General features: G+C 37.3%; 1 pseudogene; it reads right to left on the minus strand.

Annotated features, from left to right (window-relative positions):
* Window positions 1-525: 525 nt before the first annotated feature.
* LOC148022335 (eukaryotic translation initiation factor 3 subunit B-like) overlaps window positions 526-24,541 on the minus strand; it is a 28,473-nt pseudogene continuing 4,457 nt past the window's right edge.

Consider the following 24,541-nt stretch of genomic DNA (forward strand, 5'->3'; position numbering starts at 1 on the left):
CGTGTACTCTTGATGCCCACTACCATTGCCTCTATGTTGCAAAACACCACTGATATGCAGGCAAGTGGTTTTACCATTGGGCCAATACAAAATACACCCGAGAATCTTAAATTTCAGAGTAAAAAACATGAATTTAGGAGGAAGCCATACTTATATGCACTAGTGCGCAGCAATTTGAAACCACCCCAAGAAAATTTTGCTGCAATGATTGAAGTGGAATGATCATCTAATGTCTCGATCACATCAAAGTTTTCAAATTCAAAAATCAAGTGTGCTCAGAGAAGTACTCTATTAGACAAAGTCTTCAATAGCACAAGACAATAAAAATATCTACCTCCAAAAAATGAACTCTGAAAGTGAATTAAATGACCACCATGTTGACAAAGGATGATAGACTATGAATGTAGAAGTCATAATACTTGCAAACATCATATATATGTATAAGATAGTCTCTACCATCAAATGCCAAAAGGGAAATTTGAATGGCATTAATGTCAACACCTGTGAGGGCCACAACTCCAAAGATCAGAGTAAGAATCTCTGCATCATGCGCTTCCAACCAAGTATTACCACAAGTTCTAGAATAGTATCACCAACCACCTGTTAAATAATGTTGTAAAGTAGTGCCTTCCTAGCACCTTTAAGTCCAACTATGATGTTTACTAAAAATATAAACACATTTGATCAACCATTGCTTACCTTGAAGTTCACAATCTGAGGGGACTCTAGATCATATACATGAAGATTGCCATTTCGATCACCAGCTGCTAGATAATGACCATCAAAGCTGACACTTAACAAACGAAAGCCCTTACATGAGTCTGAAGGATCACTTGACTTATTTGAAACTATCTTTGCTCCTAGTTCAACTCACTTGTCTACAGAGGAATTATAAGAATAGGCTTGACTAAGAGCCACATAGTGAGGTCTACTACCAAACTAATTTTGTGCAAAACATAGCATTGCAATGTCTTTCTTGAATGACTATTTTTCATCATGTGGATGACAATGATATCACAAGAATCTGACCATCTCTCTGTGCTTGCCAATCTCTTTGCCTCATCAAGGGTAGCCAACAATGAAATAGATGTCTATACACATGAAGATGCAACTGATCCTACAGTCAATCTTGTTGCCCCAATGCATGGTGGAGAAGAAGAAGATCCAACAGTGGATCCTGCTGATGAGGATGAAGTAGCCCTTCGTGTTGTTGTTACCCATGGCACAAATCTGTGCCTTATTACTACTATTTTATTACTAGATGATGGGTAAGATAATTCTGTTTGTCCATCTTTATCAAAATCTGGGTAACTTAAAATGTGTGAAGTGTGACAACCAAGAACAGGGGCATATCCATTACTGATTTGACCAAGATAACTCATAATTATCATTTCTTCTCAATTGCCCTCATGACACCCATGATGGCAGGATTTTCGCTTGTTCCATTAGCATCAAGTCTATTGCTAATTAACATTCATCAACTATTGATTGAGCTTCCATAATACCATTGTACAAGGTAAAACTGCTATAATCTCTATTACAACTATCCATAAACCTCAAATTATTTTAGCCTCCTTATCTTTTGCTATCCTATTGAACACATGTTGCGCTTCTGAAAGCAATCTGCATTGCATGTACCTATCCACAAGTGTGTTTCCCACGTAAAGCTCTTTGTCCCAATCCTTTCTACATACTTTAGCATGTAGATCTCTACCCACTTCCAAGGCCCCTATATAGTGCCAGAAGCTTTTATACCAAGAACCAAAGTCAATAGATCCAGAAGGACACATTCTAATTGCATTTGTTGGAAACACTTTAGTACCTCTTCATTGAGCCCATTTTCAGCATATCCTTTGATCAATATAGTCTAGGAAACTGCATCTCAAGCTGGAAGCTCATCAAATGCTTTTTTCCCTCCCTTTAGTTATGGAGCCACATCTGCCATACATGTCAATTAATGCATTGCTTATTGAGAGATTTTCCAATCTTGCCAGCCAAATTTTGGCATGGAATCATCGGCCCACTTCCAAGGCTCTAATGGTTCCGAGCTTTCAAGTAGAGAATGAAAGCTAGAGCATCTCTAGATACACCTTCCAGCTGCATCTGATCAAAATAGCTGAGGGCTTTATCACAATGGCCATGTTCAACACATCGCGCAAGTAGAGATATCCATAGGATAGCATCCTTAACTTGCAGTCTGTTAAACAGTTGACATGCTTCTCTGAGCAAGTTGCATTTGGCATACATATCCACTAGTGTGATGTTGACATGGAACTCTTGCTCCAAACCTTTTTGAGTGATTTTTGCGTGTAGTTCTTAGCATGTTTCCACAATCCATATGGTTGCACAAGATGTCAAGCAATAAACATATGTGACAGCATTTGCATGCAATCCTTGGAGCTGCATCTGTTTGTAAGAATCTAGTATTTCCTAATTGAGACCCTGTTCAGTATACCCTACAATGAGCGTAGTCCAAGAAACCACATTTTGAACTAGTAGGCTCTTGAAAACTTGGTGTGCTTCAGTGAGGGAGCCACATTTTCCATACATGTCCACTGGGGTGCCATACACATTACTTTCTGCATCCAATCCATGCTGGAAGATATTAGTGAGTGTTTGCCTACCCACGGTAGCATCCTAGAGCCAAGAGCAGGCATTGCGTAGGGCCACATACATGAATTGACCACATTGTGCACAATGCAGGGGCATTTGGTGGTAGAGGTGGAAGGCATGGCGCAGTTGATGTAGGCAGAGATGAGGCAAGTCCACAAGTTCTTGGTGGGGGAGGGTAGGCCATGGAATACACGTTGGGCATCATGCAATTTCCCTGAGGTGGAAAGCGTAGCTACTAGGTAGTTGCTCTGAATAGGGTGACAATAGGTCTCTCCTTGTACCATTTGGAGCTCATTGTTACTAGATAGAGCTCTTTGTTTTACACATAGCCATAGTTAGTTTCCTTTCTTATTTTGCTTTGTGCTACATATTTTGCCCAGTTAGTTGTACCATCATACACATGATTGTAACTCATGGTCTCATAGGTCATTTTGGCCTTTTGTACACGTTAATATATCATTTCATTTCTCTCTCTCTCTCTCTCTCTCTCTCTCAAAATGCAACAATTGCAAATGAGCTCTTCCTTTGCCTCTTGGGTTGTAAACCCTTCCCTGACTAACACTCACTCACACTCCCTCCCTCAAGCACTCACAAGAAAGTAAGAGAAAAGAAGGAGAGACAAAAGAAGAGTCCACTTTGCCACACACCAAAGAATGAGATTCTCATTCACTTTTTGAGTTTATATAAAAGTCCTCATCCCATTGGGCACCCATCCCCTTTTTTACATGACCAGCCATCATGGCAAGATCCTCTTTTCCCATTCCCTTCTAGTTTCCCTTTCTGTTTACCCATGCCCTTCTACCCATTAGAATTTTCACAGGAGGGAGCCCGACGCTCTTTTTCAAAAGTTTTATGGATGCCTTGGATTTTAAAAATCTACTTTTGCCTTTGACTTAGACTTTGAGGTCGCCCTTGCACTTTTGGCCATTTCCCTTCTTGCTTCTTTTGTTGTGTCTAATTTCCTTTAGGGCCCCTCTTTTAGGTGACCCAACTTGCACTTTTCCACTTTTTTCACTTTCTTCTTGTGCTAAGGTTAACAAACTCAAATGCATTTGAAGCATCTCTCTCACTTAAATTTGGTTGTAGTAGAGATCTTTAGAAAATCAACATCATAACTCAGATACTATTAGAAGCAAAGTTATACTCAACATTTCTCAAGTAAAAGGATATACCTTGCTACTTCAATTCTTTTATTGCAACCACCTCCTCCTAGTTTGAGATGCTCAATATTCTTGAGAGATCTTTGTTGATTTGGAAGGACTAAACTAGCTTGTTTTCTTCTCCAATGAATGATTCTTCTACTCACAATCTTGTAGTTTTTGCAACAACTCATCTCTATATTTTGTTAGCAAGTGATTTTCCAATTTAAGAACATCATTCTCTACAATAAAATTAAACATATAGCCCAAAAATCCATTATAACCATCACCAATAAACCACATTAGTGAAGATCTATTATAAAAATAAGTATTATTTTTATAAGATCTTTACAGTATAATCTTCCATCCAACCAAATATCGATATTTTGTTCCTTCATATCGAAACACATGTTTCATGGACTCTCAAATAATTATTTGTGTTGTTATTTCCGTGATTCATTCATACTTACATTGTAGCTCAACATTAAGGTGATAGAGATCTCTTTTACCAATGTTACAAGGATCATTGGATGATTGATCTATAGATAAATATCTAATTTGCAACTTTGAATAAGAATATTGTGTGAATTCAAAAAAGTCGAAGAATGAGTAAGTAACCAACAAGGAGAAAAAGAAGGAAAAGGGAGAATGAGGATGGAGGGAGGTAACAAGATGTCAATATATTTGAGATTGAATATTCACTTTCACTTTTATAAAAACAAGGTAGGATCCTTATTAAATTAGTATTCATGATCTTTGTGATAGCCTAGTTTTTAGGTTTGATGTAAGCCCCACAAGAATGTTATGATAATGATCTTTTAAAAATTCTAGATATGTTTATTCATGAAAATATAAACGTTTTGAAAAACTCCAAAATACTTATTATTTCGTAAAATATTTTATCTCTCCAAGATCTCCTGAAGCTATATTTTTACTTGCTACATTGCCAAAAGGTTGGGATACTTTTAGGAGACAAATTAGTAAGAATCATCCTATAGATGGACTAAAGACAATGAACATTGCTCTTACCATTCTTTATGAGAAATTCAATCATGAGAATGCCAATATTGTTAAAAATATCAACGCCCTTATAGTCTTTGGGCAAGAAGGAAGAGAAGTCTTGTGGTGTCAAGATTGAGAAACTCAAGATACTGTCTATTGACTTTGGTGATATGTTACTAACACCTAGAATCAATGATTCACACCTGATTGATTGTTTGGAATATGTCTCTTTTTATTAGATCATTGATTTGAGAGCATTATTTCATGTTTCTCTACATAGGAGTGGTTCATCACATATGATGCATCAAGGAAAGTGAGTGTATATCTTGGAAACAACTATACATGTGACATCATTGACATTAAAGATATGTAGTTGAAATTCAAGAATGGATCTTCATTAATGTTGAAGAACGTACGAAATGTTTCCAAACTAGTGAATAGCTTGAGTAGTGCTAGACAAGTAGATGATATTGCTACTATGATGTGTTTGGTTATTCTTCTTGGTGAAATATCAAAGATTCTATTACCATATCTCATGGTTCCACAAATTCGGAATGTTGTATATGCTTCATGTTTCTAGTAGTATAGACCATATTGTACTTGTAATTGAGATGCCCAGTGTTTCATTGTGGGATGATTGGTTAGGACATATGAGCCAAAATTTAATGAAGGCTCTTTCATGTTGTGGTTATATTCCCATCTTTAAATCCTATTTGTGAGCATTGTATATATTGTAAACAAACACATTTCTCAAATAAAAGGGTAGCACTTGTAAAAGTTAGTCTTGTAGATAGTGACACTTGTGGCACTATGCCTACTTTTTCTTTAAGAGGTGCATCCTACTTTGTCACATTTACAAATGTGTTCTCACACACACTATAGATATACCCTCTTATAAGGAGAGATGATCTCCTTTTGGTGTCTCAAATTTTTGCGACATTAGTGGAGAATCAATGTGGCAAAAGGCTTATATACTATATAGAGATTGGTGAAGAGTATTTCTCCAAATTATTCAATTGCTTTTGTGATGAAAAAGATATGAAAAGTAAGTTGAATACTCCATAAAATATTCCATTAAATGGTATTGTGGAAAGGTTAAACTCTACCATTCAAGAGAATATACATATCATGTTCTCCAATGCTAGATTGCTTAGTTGATTTTGGTAGAGGAGTGTTTATAGTACAATTCATTTTATTAATAGAGCATCAAATAAGGCTATAGATGAGAAGCTTCTTGTAGTGATTTGGTCTAGAGAGCAACTTTTACAAAGGCACCCTAGAGCCTTTTATTTTGAACAATATTATTGACATATTCCCAAAATGTTATAGGATAAACTTTCTCTTAAGTTTGTTTGGTCGAAACGGATATCAATAGTACATTCGCGCATAGTGATCTTGATGAAGACATTTACATGTGGTAGCTAGAAGATTTTGTTGAGAAGGGCAAGTAACATTTGGTGTCCACATTAAAGAAGATCCTTTATGGTCTTAAGTAGTCGCCAAGGGAGTGGTATACGAAGTAACATGCATTTATGCTTTCTCAAGGATATAAGTAATGTGAGATAGAAAATTGCCTCTATTGTAAGCAAGCTGTGGATGCTAGCTTTTTGATTCTCATTATTTATGTGGATGATATACTAATTTCCAACAAAGAGGTCATGAGATAGCTACATTAAAGTCAAATTTGAATCCATAGTTTGAAATGAAGGATCTAGGAGAAGCCAATCAAATTTTTGGCATGCACATTGTGCAAGTTAGAAGTAAATAATTTATCTTAGATTGAGTAGATTGGTAATTTGCTTAAGCATCTCAATATGGAGACGGGGAAAGTAGTGAGTAATCCATTGCCTCCATATGTGAAACTTGACTAAGAGGATTGTTCCAAATGAGATGAGAAATGGCTCAAATGAGTAAGGTGCCTTATTCCATAGCAGTGGTCGACATGATTTATGCAATCATACCTATTTCTATAGACATGGCTTTTCCAATGGGATTAGCTAGTAGATGGCACATATCCAATCCTTGAAAGGAGCATTGGGAGTTGTGAAAGGAATCACGAGGTACTTGAATGGTACTAAGGATATGTGCATTTTCTTTGGGGAAAATTTCTAGTGTATATAGTTACATGCATATAGATTCTGTAGGTGATTTGGACAAAACACAGTCTTATTCAAGCTATGTTTTTTTTAGTTTGGTGGTGCCATTTCATGGAAATCTCATTTGAAATATTGTATACTTATGTCTACCACAAAGGTTGAGTATGTTGTAGCATTACAAGCTTAGAAATGGGCCATATGGCTTGCTTGTCTAGTAAAAGATTTCAGCATTACTATAGAGGTTCTAGTTTCTCATGTGATAGTTAGAGTGCTATCTGATTGGCACCAAATCCAATGTTTCATACAAAGACAAAGAATGTGATGTGAAGTATGCCTTCATAAATCATGTGCTTGAGGACAAGCAAATATGGATTGTTAAGCTTCACATATATGACAATCCTAGAGATCTTCCTACAAAGGGGTTATCCTCTTAGCAATCTACACACTATCATGCATTGATGGGCATTGGGTAGACATGATTTTCAACTAGTATTTATATGTACATATATAGTTACATACATTATCCATCACTTACAAACACATTGAAGTTTAAGTGGAAGGTTGTTGGGGTTGAAATTCAATGTGCTTGTCCCATACATTACATGGATGGAGGACTTAGGGGCAACTAGATATACACACACAATTTTTGTCTAGCCAGTGGTTGCATCACTGATTATAAGAAGACTATCTTCAAGTCTCTACACCAAACACCACCCCATGGTCGTTTTGCAAGCTAGATGTAAATAGATACCTAATGGTGTACTTTTCGAACTACTTGGTATCCCATTGGGCTTTAATGTCACCATGAAACAAAGGTGGGATAGAAACTAAAAATCATGTTGAATATATGGAAAGGAATGCATACCAATCTCTATGCCAGAATGTTTGTTCAGATTCATTATTTATTACTAGCAATAGTCTATTTTTTGGCTTGTTGGACCCCTTGTAAGCTTCATCTCAAAAAATAGCACTCATGGGTAAGAAACTTTTCTATGGGGAGGTAATGAGGATGGAAATAGAATTTTCAAAGTAGCTTCCCAAACCTGCACACTTCGCAATGCTAATGAAGGTGGTCATTATCTCCTAAATAGTTAAACCTTGGCAAAAGCTGGCTACCAAATGGACTATCGAGAGTTTCTCTTTAGAGGATTATTGTGCCACCTTAGTGAAGCTATCCATAAAATCTTGGCCCAACTTTTCTCTTTATGAAATCATGTTCAACAAAGCTCTTTTTACTCCTAAAGGATCCTCTCTAATTTGTGTTTCTGAAAGCTTGGATGGAATACAACCCCCTGCTTATCTTCCAGCTGATGAGCATTTCACAAATCTCTCATCTTTAAGAATACTCAATTTGGTTCAACCAAATCATAGGCATCATTCCCTCTAGCTATCTCACCAAGGCTCATAAGCCACACAAGCTTGGCTATAGGTATTGGAAAAGCATTCATTAAATTGTGTTTCAACAGCAAAGGGACACTTCAAATAAGACAAATATTGGGAACCCTTCTTGCAATGAGATGATGAGGTTGTCTTCATAAACATGCTATCCTTTTGTGGTTGATTCTTCATAAAGCCATTTGGATAGCTAAGAAAGCTCTCCAATTTGGGAAGGGAAATGGAATATGCACAAGATGTAAAAAAATATTTTGAAACTATTTTTTTCATGCCCTAGACTGTCCCCTTAACTCCAATTTTCCTTTAACAATTCAACTCATGCTTATTGAGGTTCATCTAGCTCCCTTCACTTGGAGAAAGATTCTTCTTTGTGAATGCAAAGAAATGGGCTCATTGCTCAGGCATAAGATAGGGGAAACTTATCTTTGGCAATCCTGGTTAGAAAGGAGTGCTTAGATTTTTCAAGGATGGATTGATGGCCTTAGGCTCCTCATGATTCACAAGTGTTCCAAAATAGCATGGTCTCTTTGGAAGTGCATCAAGGATACTAAAGAAGTGGATCCTTGCTTCAAACAAGAGAGATGGAAAAATGGTTTTCTATTCCCAGCAAAAACTCCTCAAATGATGAAGGGGTTAGGGGTATGCAAGGTGTCTTAATCTTTTGCAAGGCTATGTAATGGTGCTCTCTTGAGTCCTCACCTCCCTAGAGACCTTGTCCTTCTCTCTTTGGCTTATATATATATATATTCCCTTTTTACCAAAAAAATGTATAACAGATTTATTTGGAATCTACAAATATACTTAACATAAGGTGGGATTCATATAAAAAACACGTGACGTAGAGGTTCCTGCCAGGTGGCACAGAGTGTGACATAAAGGTGCGAAAAGACACATGACGACATTGTAATAATAATTTGTAATTCCCGAGTCCCGAATGCTGACAGAAAGGCCCGTGGAAAAGGCCAACATGTGCCACCTTTGCTTCATAGTCACATCAGAGCCCATAGGAATACCTAGCAAGTAGCTTCTATTAGCCACCTGGGAGAGGGACTTATCAGGGTTTTAATTCCTATCTTTTGAGGATTTATGACTGACCCTGAAGCTCTCAACAATATATTTTCTTGCATGCTGGAAACCCTCAAAGACAGGGATGAAACAACTTGAGAGGTTGGGCAGAAATTTCTGATGGAGTGGGGATGGGGATAAATTCAAGATACCTAAAGTGTCTTGGAAGATATGTACAACACCCAAAAAGTGGTCTTTCTAATCTTCATAGCATGGCTAAAAAGCTAGCGGCTAAGTGGATTGCAAGAAGCCTGAACAGAGAGGAGGAAGATTGGATAAACCTTCTGCATGCCGCAACCAAACATTTCCAAGTGTCAATATGCTCCAAGTGGAAGGGACTTGATCCTCTAACAGTAGCAATAAGCCCTGTAATATAAAAACCAAAAATTGTTCTCAACTAGCCAAAGGAATTTGGGAAGCCTGGTTCAAATACAAGGGTCTCCTTAGGCCTTCTTCCCAAATCAATCTCACACTCCCTTGGAGCTCCAGAGGTTCTATTTGGTTCAGCTTCTTTCATGGAGCAATAGAAGACCAAGAGGCTAATCTGGCCTATAAACTATATAAAAAGGGGATTAAAACTTGGGGTGACATATGGGACTATAAAGACAAAAACTGGATTGCAGAGGAAAAGATGGGTGAACTATTTAACCTCAAAAAACATGAAATTGATTTTTTAAGGGGAAGGAAAATGTTATGGGACCAACATAGAGAAAAAGGAATAAATCTCAACCAACAATTCAACCATAGAGGGGTGTGTTTGCAAGGAGACAAGTCACTACTTCCACTGCCTGATCTTAAGATAAACAATGCTCAACTGTGCTACAAACTTAATGCTAGATAGCATATTAATTGGAATATAGATCAATGGAACTACAGATTCAACAACCTGTGGTCTGCCTCTATCCAACCTAAAATTTCTTGTCTGATGTGTTTGATCACGGCGAAAGGCCTTTGGACCAATGAGAGGGCTCTGAAAGTTGGCATAGGAAATGGAATATACCAAAGGTGTGGTATCCAGGTAGAATCTATCCCTCATTTGTTTCTTAATTGCTCTCAGAACACTAACATATTTCGTTTACTGCAGGTTTTAATCTTGAAGTGGCACCCCACTAAGATCACTTGGAAATAATTATTGTTAGGGGAAATTTATGGTGTACCCCCCTGTCTGGAATTGGCTGAGAAGTCTCTATTTATGGAACATATGGATATGCAGGAATAAAATGGTATTTGAAAAGCAATTTGCTGATCCTCTCTGGGGTTTTAAGTCTAATTTGCTTTTGCAAGATGAAAATGAGGTAAAGAAGGCCATTCAACAATGTAAAGACATCAAGAAAGAAGTTCAGGAGATGGAGGCGGCAGCCATGATTGCAGAAATTAAAAAAAAGGTTGCAGAATAGAATCATGAAGAATGAAGAGAAGACACCTTCTCTAGGGACTGCAGTAATAGAACTAAGTTTAGAAAAATAGTAGAAAAGCTAGCTCAATCGTTTTTGGACTTGTTCAATGATAAAGATATGGTCTTTTTTTATCGAGGTTGCTCCCTTGTAATGGAGCTTGAACTTCTACATAACTTGTAAATTTTCCTTTTAATACATACTTAAAGCTTCCTACCGAAAAAAAAGAAAAGGTCGACATGTGACCTAAAAGTACCTGCTACGGACTTTGACACGTGTCACAAAGGCACATGCCACGAACGTACTAAAACATGCTAAAAGACATAAAAGTACTACCATGAGGAGAAATAAACAAAACTATTTCAGACGTACCTAGCTCAAGAAACAGTAGAAAAACCAACCACCGCTGTAGGAAAATCAAGAGCTATCCACTAAACTAGAAACGAAGGAGCTAGAATCTATCCTATATATCCTCGCCCGTCTTCCGGCAATTCGGAATGTGCAGCTGCATGCACCGAATTAGGAGGATGAGACAATTATTGGGCGATATTGGTGGTAAGAGTGCGAGGATGGGGATCAGATGGTCATGGGGATCAGTTAATGTGGCTGCTATTATTATTATGGTGGTGGTGTGCGGCCTGCTGGGCGTAGCGAGCGGCCATGGCACCATGGGCAACCCCATCAGTCGCGCCTACAGGTGTCGCCTAGAGAATCCAGAGAGACCCACATCAGCAGCTTGCTAAGTGGCCGTGGCGCTGAGTGGGACTCAAGCCTTCTATGATTGGAATGAGGTCAAGCTGCCTGACGCAGAGGTACCAAAAGCAAGAGTATAACATGAGGTTCACTCAACTCACTCGTAAGTGAACACTACTTGAATTAATCAAGGAAAAATTTCAAAAAGTTAATCTGAAGAACTCACCGATACACCAACCTTTTCCACATGAGCCACAAAAACATATTAGACACTCATGAGAAGAGCAGGCAACCTAGAGTTCATAAAGGGTGTAATGTTGAATTAAGCATAAAGATTTTCCATTAAAGAGTTCAACATGGGAGAGAGGATGCAACACGAATGAATAGTTTTCACACAATTCTTTCCCCCACTTGTTTTGAGGACAAATGTAGTTTTTAGGGAGGAGAAATGTGACATCTTTGGATTATGGATTTATGCTAAAGAAGGTCCTAAAACAAACACTACTTGTGGGGGTACGTAGTGTTATAGATAGCAACCCATTGATATATTAGAATACTCTAGAGAAGGCACATGAAGTGCTAACATGATAAAGGGGCTTCCAATTAATTCATCCATGGAAGGGAGGATGAGGAGCATTCTATCATTTCTTACTCTAGCTCTCAAAATTTCTCAAGAATAGCTAAGGGGCTTGTAGAATAGTTCTGTTACAACATTTTTGTAAGATTGATAGAGCACCTAAGACTTTGAATTGTTGAGAGCTTTATTAATATCATAAGATATTTCTTGATGGCTAGAGCTCTCCTTATGAGCTCATCCATGAGTCTATGAAATTTTAACACTCCATGGGTGTTTTTTTAAATGAAGGTGCCATTATCTCTTAGGGACATGAAGAGCTTTAAGCTTTGGTGATTTCAACTCGCCAATGCAAATGGTGCAACATTACCCTTGAGTACCATCTTTTCCCACATGGCCATCTTTTCCTCATCTTGCTATTGCATGTCAAGAGTTTTTTTGTTGGCATGTGTGCAAGAGTTGGTTTGCCTTGGTGTGTGTATATTTCTCTATCAAGGAGGAAGTTATGGATTGGTAATTCATTTATCTATTTATGAATGTAAATTTTTCCTTTTGAGGAAAGCTTTGGACTTACAGAGTCCAACCCGACCATAGGTCTCCACCTGTCGGGGATGGATCCTCGTGCTTCCCTTGATAGAGTGTTTTTAATTATCTAATTACCTACCACTTTAGATTTGACATATAACAACAGATTATTTGATTATCTCTTAGCACAAATTTGTTACAAGTCTTTATTTCACGACACAAAAAAAGTGTAAAGTAATTCTTTCTCAATAGTTCATTTGAGAAAAAATATCTTTTTACAGTGTTTTTTGTCCTGGCTGGATGTAATGTCAACCCTAAGGTATTATTATTTCCATGTTCAGCTCCTAGACCAGTATTTGAACTTCGAGAATACTATCTAGGTTCCAAAGGTAATTGATTGTTCTTTGTAAGAGTCTAAGGAATTTGTGACTAGAGCCCCCTTAGTATTCTCACCTCCTCCTGCCAACTAGAGTTTCCTACAATAGGACCTTTCGTGTCATGATAGGTTTGTACTCACTGACACAAAAACAAAGACCCCTTGAAGTAGGTTTTATTCAAGCTGACCTTGGGGAGGTCTAGCACCATCAAAGAACATTGCCTCACTCGGCGCCTCTGTGCCCATCAGAATACTGCCTCAATATCTGTGATTTGTACTCGGTTAACTATCTCTTAGCTTGATAATTTAGGAAAGATTAGTACCTAGTTCACAATCACAAATATCTTACTTCAAATGCATTATACACAAACTTTTCAACGATTTTGTTTTCAAGGCAAATCCCTTTTCTAGAATAACAATATAAGGGCTAAACTTAGCGTAAGTGACCACATCTTCCAATATTTTCTCTGCTTTTTCTCCCCCTTGGAATCTATCCCAAGATAAACTTCAAGAAGGGTTTGTTTCTCCTAAACTTCTATTTTTTAAATCAAGAAACTCCTGTGTTATTCTTTTTCTTTTTCTTTATGTAGCTTTATGGGTCATTTTCTAATGATAAGTTGACATTCTTGGTTATTTTTATTATGAAAAGTATTTTAAAAAAATTCATTGAAATACTTTTTTAAATGAGAATTAGCATCTGTATTTATCAATTAGAGGTTCCATCAATTCAATACAAATCAATCTTTTCAACTCTTTCGGAAAGTCTAGTATCTTCTTTGCATCCTATTTCCAATACATCTTGTACAAACCCAAATTATTCATTGGAATTTGCGGTTAAGAATTTCCCTAGGATTTATTTTATGCATCAGATTTTTTAAAAAATCATATTCTTACAAATGCAGCTTTTTGTTACCAGCCAGTAGGATGATGATCTATTTGTTGACCTTAATATTTCAAATAATAATCAAATATGGTTTCTCGGGATTTATGATGAGCGCTTGATTGATGTTGGTATTTGTAGCTTCGTTTGTAATCCTAGTACTCACCATTTTGTTTGTAATAGTCACACTCGCAATGTTATTAGTAGCTCCCGCTTCCACAACCTTCATAAATTTCTTATTCGATACCAAGGTTGGATTACAAGAGATGGTGATTATTAGAAATTGGGAGAAAATCTAGTCGAGCATAGATAATTTTAAGAGCCAACGTATACTTTCGTGTTATAGAATATGTGGCGAAACTTTTATTTTAGACTTTTGAAAGTGTGGATATTTGTTCTTTAAACCAAAGATATCCTATAATCAGTTGGTGGATATTTTTAATGAAAAAAATAAAATAATAAAAGGTTTAAAGTGTCAAGGAAAAAGGATGTCATTAATAAGCTGGTGAAAAACTATGGAGATTTGTATATTAAATTGGCTAAGTAGGAAGATTCTAGGAAAACTGGTCATTCACAGGCTCCGCCTACGAATATTTTCCTGCGTAGATGCATATGGTGTGATAGCCCTAAGCACGAGCACAAAGATTGTGAACAGTTAAGAATGTTATGTAAAAAATTTTGATTTTTTGGCTAGATGGAAAGATCTGTGCAACCAAGACTAATAAGTATATTGCTATAAATTTTGGTAAGGGTGGAATAAAGAAGCTTTTTGAGGATATGACTACTTTGACATATTATGTAGCTAGAGTAGGAGATGCTTCGACTTATGGTGTTCAAATTGAAAAGAAATCAACGTGTAAATCAAAGTTAGGGATTTCTGCTTTACAGACTAGAAATACGGACTAAGTGTAGCAAGCAGATTTATTTGGTGTAAGGAAGAGCATTACAACAAAGATTGGGTGGGGATCTCCAATTGATAAATATTGAGTTTATACCTATTTAACAAAGAACCTAGGTACATATAAGGAAAAGCAAAAAAGGGATAATACTTCCAAGAAGACTACAGGGGGTGAGCCTATAGCACCACCTTCTAGACCACGGCCTGAATAGAATAAGGAGGATGCTGAGAAGAAGTAGAAGAAACAAGATGCTAGTCCAAAGAAACAACCAAGTTACAAGCTTGCTTCAGATACTAAGTCCGAAATAGATCTTAAAAGTGTATTAAAGGAGAGAATCTTGAATAGCAAGATTGAAATCACCTTAGGAGAGATTTTGGGAATTGTAAAGAGAGTTTCATGAAGAAATTATAGACATCATAAAGAGAAAGAAACATGTGATTTAGACTATAGAAGAGCCTCTCATGCAGGGTATCACAATTGAGGACCTAACTAAGAAGAGTGATGATGAAATTCTTGTTGAGAGTGTTGCAGTATATCCAAAGATTGTGAAGAGTATATAAGCAGTGCACTACAGAGGATTATGTACGTGTAATGATTACCTACATTGTGGGATTCTCCTGTACTCGCAAAAGAGCCAAATTTTCACTAGGTTCCTCTATCCTACAAGATGACGGTGGTAGAAGGAGAGAAAAGCTCTCGCCTCCTGGTAATGATGCTTTTTCTTCAAGATTTATTGATCTTTCAACTGAGAGTTCTGTTAGTTTTCACAAAGTTGCAAAGGTGTCTAGATCTGCCAAGCAATATGCATGAAGAAAGGAAAAAGGATTGAGAAGAGCAAGTTTATTGCAAGATGACGAGTGCATTGATGGGATGTATGATGGGTTGTCTTATGCAAATACTATTACAAAGATTTAAGATATGTTGAAAACACGGTGCAAAGTGGTTTGAATTTTGTGCAAGTACATTCCCTAGATATGCACCATGAGATTGTTGATTTTATGCAACAAAGAGGGTTGGGTGCTGAGTTTTCTCAACAAAAAGAGTTATTTGCTTACCTGTTTCAGCAAACAGAGAAGAAGGCTGAATTATCAGCCAAAAGAGTTACAGGGGAATGAGTTATTTCAACCAAAAGAGTTTATGCTGATTCATTTTAGCATACAAAATTTGGGGCTATTTATATGCAGTCCAAAGAGACTATGAATGATTTATTTGAGCTGATAGGGTTGGGTACTCCCCATTTGCAGAAAAATTTGGGTTTACAAGAGAAAAAGAGTGAAGCCAAGGTTCAAACCAAGTACAAAAAAGTTGACAAGAAGGTGAAACCAGTTGCAGGGTTGTTACCTCCTAGCAATGTTGAGAAAATGAAGAGGGTTGCCAAGCAACTGAATTTGAGGAATCCAAAAAATATTTTTCAATAAAGACATTGGCAAAATTGAAGATTGGGAATGGGGAGTTCTTGCTTCTTGCAAAGAGACAATGCTTTAAGGAGAATATGCTCACTACTAATGCAATGTTTAGAAAGATCGAAGCTATATCGACAATGAATGCAAAAGAGACACTGAAAGAGCATACTAATGATACCTTGACTAAGAGTATTAATACTAAAATACTTGAGAATGTAGATGAAATGGATAAAGTGCATGTAGATGGTATAGACTTAAGATGATACAAAAAACCAGACATTTTAATTGAGGGTGTTCATATGCAAGATGCAAAAGTTAGAGAGGAGAGAAAAAAAAGTCATTGTGACAATGTTTCTTGTACAAGACAAAGATACTTTCATAGGTGTTCTTCCCAAATTAATCACAGAGAGATATGCTATGGATTGCAAAGCTAGAGGGGGTGATGATACTCAACTTGTGCTTTAGACATGGATGCTAAAACAAGGAGATGTATACATACTTATCTATGGATTTCAAGAGTTTCACCAACCTGAAAAAGAAATGATAGAATATTCAAGTGATTGTCTTTAAGAGGGCGACATATGTAGAATGATGAAGCAAGTTTTCAATCCTAGCAGACTCCATGTGTTGTTAAGTATGATATATAGGTTGTTTAGACCAAAAGTAAATGTATGGGATGCATGCCTTATTGGTTGATTATCCAACAACCATTTGATCCAGGAGGAGGGATATTGTTGTAGGTTACTGCAGTAGTCAAGTTGGAACAGAATTGAAGATCTTGAAAATTGTTCTATGTCAGCAAGGATTTATGGTTGCCGAAACTTCTACAATGGGCTTCTATGCCTAGGGAAGAGGCCTACCAAGTTTGGTTGTCATTCGACTTGGTATGCGAAAGTTACAGGGAAAAGAAGGTCGATGTTTGTCCAAGACTGCGTGTAGTAAAATACAGTTGCAAGCTATGCAGAAAATGTTAGCATTTGAAATATTTGAAATTTAGTTATGAGTTCTTCACAACTCTTGTAGATCAAAATCAAGGCTACAAATTTGCAGAAGAAAGCTCAACAATCCAAGTTACAGATCAAAAGATAGGGGTAGTTTTCTACAAGGTGGTCCTATAGGACAGTTTTTTGGGCACAAAGAGATTAAATCTAAAGGATGTAAAGTATTGTATGCGATATATACTTTAACAAAGGTCGATAGGACTAACATGAGGATACCTCGAGAAGGGAAAAGGTGCAAAGTGTTTAAGAGAAGAGATATAGAAGTGTGCAGTGGAGGACTTAACAAAAGAAAGACAAATATGATAGGGTAGATGAAGATGCAACCTTTTCCTTTCTAGGCAGCCTCAAGGCCTAGTGCTATTCGCCTTGGCCACACATGTACATTTTCATCCCTTTGATGCTTGGGTGGTGCTCATTAAGCCCCATATACCTTCTTTACTACTCAATGAAGTACCTAGGATTGTTGCTTGACAAAGGGGAAGCTTATTTCTTTCTATTTCTTACTACGGACAGTTGTGGTGCTGCCTAAGATTAGAGTATCATTGGGTGGGCTAGAGGCATGCATCGTCCTCTCTCTTTTCTAAGCCATGATTCTCTAACTCATAGGTGGACTACTAGAGAAAACTCCTATTTGTAGGATTAGAGATGATGTCTATACAATTGAAACAAAAGGGTTCTATGGAAACAACCTGTGTAAAGATACAATCCAAAGTTCTTTGAAGAGGGCAAACGGAACCACTGTTCAATCAAAAAAGGTCTAGAATTAGCCATGTTGAGAGTTTGAGGTCTGATACATATATACTACGTTAACAGAATTAACAAATGTACTAGTTTGTCCAGCCACCAAACAAATCCAAAAATTAACAATATTGATTGATATGTAAATTGCTTCACTTATTGGTGTCAGAATCTGTAAGACTTGCCTAATATTATCAGATAGAATTTGATGGGTGCTGTAGGGAAAGAAGTTGGTAATGACAACGATCGATGTGAAGGTTATTAAAGGAGCTGATTGTAGATTACAACACAAAAAGAAACTACAATTCGATGAGGCCAATCAGTCAGTAGCCTGTAGCTAAGGCGAGCCACCCTCCTTCTACACCCTCTCTGCCCAATTAGCAAGTTCTCCAAAACCAAATAGGCCTAGATTAAGAATGTGTAGCATCCAATTAACCAACCCCCTTTGGGAGAGGGGGGTGTATGAAAGCAGACTTCAATTTTTATTTGTATATCTAATGTGATCGACCATAGGTTAATGATGTGGATATTTGATGTTGGCATATTCCATGTGATATACAAGTTATTTAAAGCCAAAGGAGATTTCTTGCATGTATGTGTGTCCTCTTGGTCAACTATCCAATGGATATTCGAGCAAGTAGGAGACTACAATGTACAGGCAGGGCTGAACTGAAGATGTCTAAAATTATTTTGATTTAGAGAGGATTAATGGTAACCGACACATCCAAAATGGGCTTTTATACCTTGGGAAGGGTCCTACAAAGTTTGGTTAATATCCAAGTTCGTATGCAAGAGATACAGAGTTGTGAAGGTTGATGTCTAGCTAGGACTACATGCTATAATGAATAGTTGCAGGTTGCGCATAAAATTTTAGGGGCTGAAATCTTCAGAGTTTGGTCCAAGTATCTTCAGATAAGTTGTAGATCACGTGCAAGCCTACATTTATCTTTTTAAATCTTGGTGATTTGAGTTATGGTTCAAAAGATGCAACCAGTTTTCTACAGGGTGGTCCTATAGGATAGTTTTCTAGGCAAGATCAGACTGAATCTAATGGATGTAAAGTATTGCATGTGGCATATGCTTTGATAGAGACATTTGAAACTAAGATGAGGTCTTTTATCCCCCTCTCTTGCCAACCTATCACAAAAGTAGCTCCTATAGAAGAATCTGCAACAAAGACAGCTAGCTCGATGTAGACAATACGAGTCCTGAGACTAGGAAGACCATGAATTGAGAGAAAATAGAAGCCCATGTCAAGAACATGTAGGGCCTCAAAAACAAAGCTCAATGAACAGTCAGACAATAAAGGCAAGGTATCAACATCACTAAAGGCATTATAGGAGAATACCAAAGATATAGAGATTTCGACTTTTTCTTAATAATAAGATGCATTAATGGTAGTTACAAATGCAATATTAGCAGATGGAGCACATGACATGTAGGATGCAGAAAAACTTGATGATGCAGAGGAAACTATGGAAGAGCTTTCAGATGATATAGAGATTTAGGATGAAAAAGGAGCTCAAACATGACGCAGAGTTTGTGTATGTGGATACTACAGAGTTTGATGATGCATATATGCAGACTGAAGATGTAGATGCTACAAAGTTCTAAGGAATGAATGATATTGAGAAAGAGAATGTGGATAATATTAAGGGTAAACAAATAATAGAAAATACAAGAGAGATGTTGATGCAGGTTATAGAGGATACCATTGTTTAGGATGCAAAGAAAGACGACCTAAACAAATTAAGTAGGTTAATGACGTGGATCTTTGATCTTGGCATATTCCTTGTGATATGCAAGCTATTTAAAGCCAAAGGGGATGTCTTGCATGTATTTATGCCTTATTGGTCGACTATCTAGTGGATGTTTGACCTAAGAGGGCGATTTGGCTGTTGGAATCTACAGTGGACAAACACAACTGAAGTGAATATGTCTAAAATTATTTTAATTGGGAGAGGATTAATAGTGATAGACACACCCAAAATGTGCTTTTATACATTCGGAAGGGTTCTACAAAGTTTGGTTAATATCTGAGTTCGTATGCAGGAGATACAGAGTTGGGAAGGTCGACATCTAGCTAGGACTACATGCTGTAATGAATAGTTACAGGTTGCGCATAAAATTTTAGGGGCTAAAATCTTTAGAATTTCATCCAGGTGTCTTTAGAATAGGTTTTATATCATGAGAGGGGCTATATTTTTACTTTTTAAAGCTTGGCGATCTAAGTTATGGTTCAAAATATATGAGCCATTTTCTACAGGGTGGTCCTGTAGGACAATTTTCTAAACATGATTAGATTGAATCTAATGGATGTAAAGTATTGCATGTGGCATATGCTTTGATAGAGACATTTGCGAGAGTGACATGAGGTCTCGTAGCCTCGTCTCCTATCAACCTATCACAAAAGTGTTTCTTATAGAAGAATCCGCAACAAACATGGGTAGCTCGATGTAGACAATACGAGTCCTGAGACTAGGAAGACCATGAATTGACAAAAGAGCCCAAGTCAAGAACATGTAGGGCCTAAAAAATAGAGCTCGAAGATAATAGGGGCAAGGTACCAACATCACTAACATGCACCAAAGAAACGTCACCAGCATTGACGATACCCTCGGATGGATAGAAAAACCTATAGTAAATCACCTTGTAGAGTCATAGGACTAAGGGGAGTATAGAAGCCTCGAACGGATTACCTAAGGGATGTCCACTCAAGAATGGGTGAGCCAATCCTATGAACCAACTAGGAGGCAATAGCAAGGATATTAAAGGCATCATAGCCTACAAAAAAAGAGCAACCAAAGGCCACGGGATAGACATACAAGCAATAGGGGATGGTAGCTTGATGACAAAGAAAAGAGATTGCCACATGAAAGAAAGGACACTATAATGCTAAAGAACCTCCTCATGATCCTCAAAATCCCCGTTTGAAAAAAGAAGGGCCAAAGAATCCATAACCACATCTTTGAGATAGCTTAAAAATATGGATTGAAGTTGAAATGCTATCAGCAAGGTTGAATATCACCAACAATTATCTTTTACCATGGGCTTGTTTTGGGTGTGGGTATTACATAATTCACTTTCAGGATTTAGCTACTTTCAATGATTTGGAGTTGCACTAGGAATGCAAGCATTTGCAATCTCAAATTTTTCCATGGGATTCTTTTGGGTGCGGGCATTAGTGATGCAAGAAAACACATGAGCATACAATGAGTTTTCCACTAGCTATAGCATTTTTATAGATCCAAGCTTGCTATACTAATCATCAACTTCATTCGTGGTATCCAAAGCTCTATGTACTCTAAGAAAAAAGCCTCATAAACTCCATGTGTCTGCAGCCCTTATGTATGTAACTATGGCTTACAATGAAATGTCAAAAATGTGTATCTTGTAGCATGTCATGATACTCTTCATCTTTAAGTTTTACTACAACATCATGTAGAGCATCTTCATGTTTTTTCTTTACAGTTAAAAATCTTTCCAAGTTGCACAACTCCCTGTGTATTCTTGCTGACTCTTTCCCAACCTATCACACATATACCAACCAGAGTGTTTGATCAAAGCACAATGAAATCATGTGTAGTCATATGTATATAGTGAAACTTGCAAGGTGCAAGTCCGGCCTTGAACACAAAACATTAACATACAATATGTAGCTTGCTAGGAACTGATTCAAGTTATGCATCTAGTTGCTCCTCTTCTAATACAGTGTTTGGATTATGTGTCTCTTTCTTAAACAAAGAAGAATTCTATTGAGAAAAGAAAAGCTTGTAAATTCCATAAGACTACCTGACCAAACACTGTAACAATACGTGTTGGCATAAGAAAGCATAAATATGCACAAAGTTTAATTGTAGCTTTAAAAATGGGAAAGCACAATGATAACAAGCCCGCAATTCAGTTGCACACCTTTTTAATACTAGAAGATTTAGCTGGAGATGTGAAGAAATTAGTTCGACAGTATTCCCCCCACCGATTCAGGTACTTTTCCAGCTTTTCTTGAAGAGTATTGAACACTACATCAAAGCCCTTTAAGACAACACAAATAATTATTAAGAAAGACTTGCACAAGGAATAGAAAGAGGCTCAACAATGTCTGGTTGATTTGCTCCGAGGAAACACGTACTTGAATTATCAAAACACACACACACACACACACAAATACTGAGGCCATAAGTAAATTGTACAGTTTGGCTAGGAAAAGAAACTGCTCCAGCTAAATATTCAATTTTAATACCAACTAAAGTCCACGACATTGTCTACTCTCAAAGATTTCTTATCAAGAATACCCATGGTCTCAGTCTCATACACATTGATTGCATTCTTGCCTATCCAATAAAAATACTTATTATCTCTGCCTCCCGCCCATATGCAGCAGAAAGAAAGTCTTCGTTAATCTCAGTTAACTTAAAATGATAACAGAGAAACAGAGAATAACTATACCTAAACATTGGCCAAGAGACACATGCCACACCCCTTGTTCCACGAGTTGCAAAATCATATGCACTTCCATTAGATTCTCTAAGCACTTTCCCAGTCCTCACAGCATAAATATTAAGTGTCACCCTCTGGATAAACATATCTAGACATCAGTAAACACTTGTGCATGCAGTTTTCCAAAGAACAAAAAAATTCATCAATAAATTGTGTATCTCTAGGGTTGCTTGGTTCATGACTACTATATGTCATGATATATTTCTCTCCTAGAGAGATGTCAATCAACCTAATTGAAAGAGTAGATCACAGAATTGATACAAGAGCAAACATTCATATTCAACAACATTCCAACTTACAAACCATAGACCAGAGAAGATGAGTCATACTTGAGGATGAATGTATCGCATTATTTGGTTAAAGGTTTGGGCACCACCCCATATAGCTACACCTTGTCTATGAATTGTGGCAAGGTAAGACCCAAGCGGAGACCATTGCACAAAGCTCTCTATCCAAAACTATTACAAAAGCTAGTTGTCAATATACAATATGTTCTTTTGCTACAACCATCTAAATTGTAGAAAATGTGACTTATATAACGGTGGTAAATAAGGTCAGGTTTCCCTAATCTGACATCATTCCAATAAACTTCAGTCTGTGATCCAAATTGAATGACAAATTGGTCTCGACCTCCTTCATCCGTCAACCAAGTAAAAAGATTTTCATGAATACACGTAAATCAGGATGAGATCATACCTTCTCTGATCCAAACCAAATGACAAACTGGTCTTGACCTCGTTCATCCATCAGCCAAGTTAAAAGATTTTCTTGAATACACGTAAATCAGGGTGAGATGATACATGAGCAATCTAGAATGGTACAATGTACCTGCCAGAGGAGAGGAGCAGATAAGGAGAATTGATCAGTGCAAGTGTAGTGTAGCCAGAGTGGGTTAATGGATAGTTAGAAATAGGAAGGAGAAGCTTGATGTATAATAGTGGAAGCTTCTCTATATGATGAGAATGAAGCTTTTAGTGTATGGGCTAGTACAACGATGGAAGGCAGCACTTTGCTGGGAAACCCTCCATATTAATATTTTTTTAAAATTGTGTTTTTCCTTTCGAATTTTGAATAGAGCACGCATGTTTATCACCCAAAGACATTCATTTGGAACTTTCATAGACTTGTCAAATTCATCAAACATGTTGATTGCAAAAACATGGGACTTATCCAATTTGTAGCCATTAGTTTGTTCTCTAGCTATTTGAGCCTCCTGAAAGCATGAAAATTGTATAAATTATAAGTTCAAAGACCAATTGTATAATCCAAATGTGGACTTCTATGTATACCACACAAAGACAAATCAAACAACAATCCACAAATTGGCATTCATATCTGAGACTCCAGCTAGACCTAAGGCATTATGTACTCTATAAAAGCATAGCCTTTAGTCTTTTTAATTTCTTCATCCTTGGGCATTCAAAGGCCATGCTCTCTAATAACTCCAACTTGACCAAAAAACTTTCAAACCACACCCTCAAGCTTCTCGTACTTTTCTGGAAACATTTGGCATCAAGAAAATGGTAGCCACGCACACCTCTTGATCTCGAAATCTTCACCGGGGAGTAAGATAATGTCGTCAAGATTGACTTGGGAGAAGTCAATGTTAAGTTGGATGTCATCCTCATATAGAAGGTCAGGGGTGAGGCAATGGGGAGCCTACAGCAACTCGATGAGCTGCACCATAGCCGCGAGCTCAGAGGAACAACACAGAGAGGGGGACGATAGGCCCTCCAATCAATCCTTATACAAATAGAAATTCTAAGGATTCCAGTTTGAAGCTTGGCTCTCTGAGCATGTTTTAGATTTACACATACTTGGTGTTTTTTTTTTCCTCCAGATTTTCATAATAGTGAAATTATGTGTGAGGCAGCTTTACTCATGACACATGGGTAGACCAAATTTCTCGACACCCGTTCAGACCTTTGCAATGGTACCGGTTGGGATATCTGACCACTTTTCCATGTTTATTAGAAATCTCTAGGTGTTCTCATAGAGCCTTGTTAATCTTCTATTATTATTATTATTATTGTTATTATTATTAGAAAGAAGCTTCGCGAGGGAGGACATGTGTCACTCCAAGCCTTCCTTGAGAATGTATTTATGATGGCCATGTGTTGACCTGCATGCCGAACTGCAAACACCCACATGCAATGGGTGCTTTCTTCCATTTTTCTCATATCACATATTCACAATCCCACGATTAAGAGACCCTACAGAGAGTATAAAAGAAGTTATGGGGAAAACAAGG

The sequence above is a fragment of the Lygodium microphyllum genome, chromosome 17 (genome assembly GCF_053477565.2).
Source record: "Lygodium microphyllum isolate KBCC chromosome 17, Lygodium_microphyllum_v1.1.10, whole genome shotgun sequence".
In the NCBI taxonomy this organism is placed as follows: domain Eukaryota; kingdom Viridiplantae; phylum Streptophyta; class Polypodiopsida; order Schizaeales; family Lygodiaceae; genus Lygodium; species Lygodium microphyllum.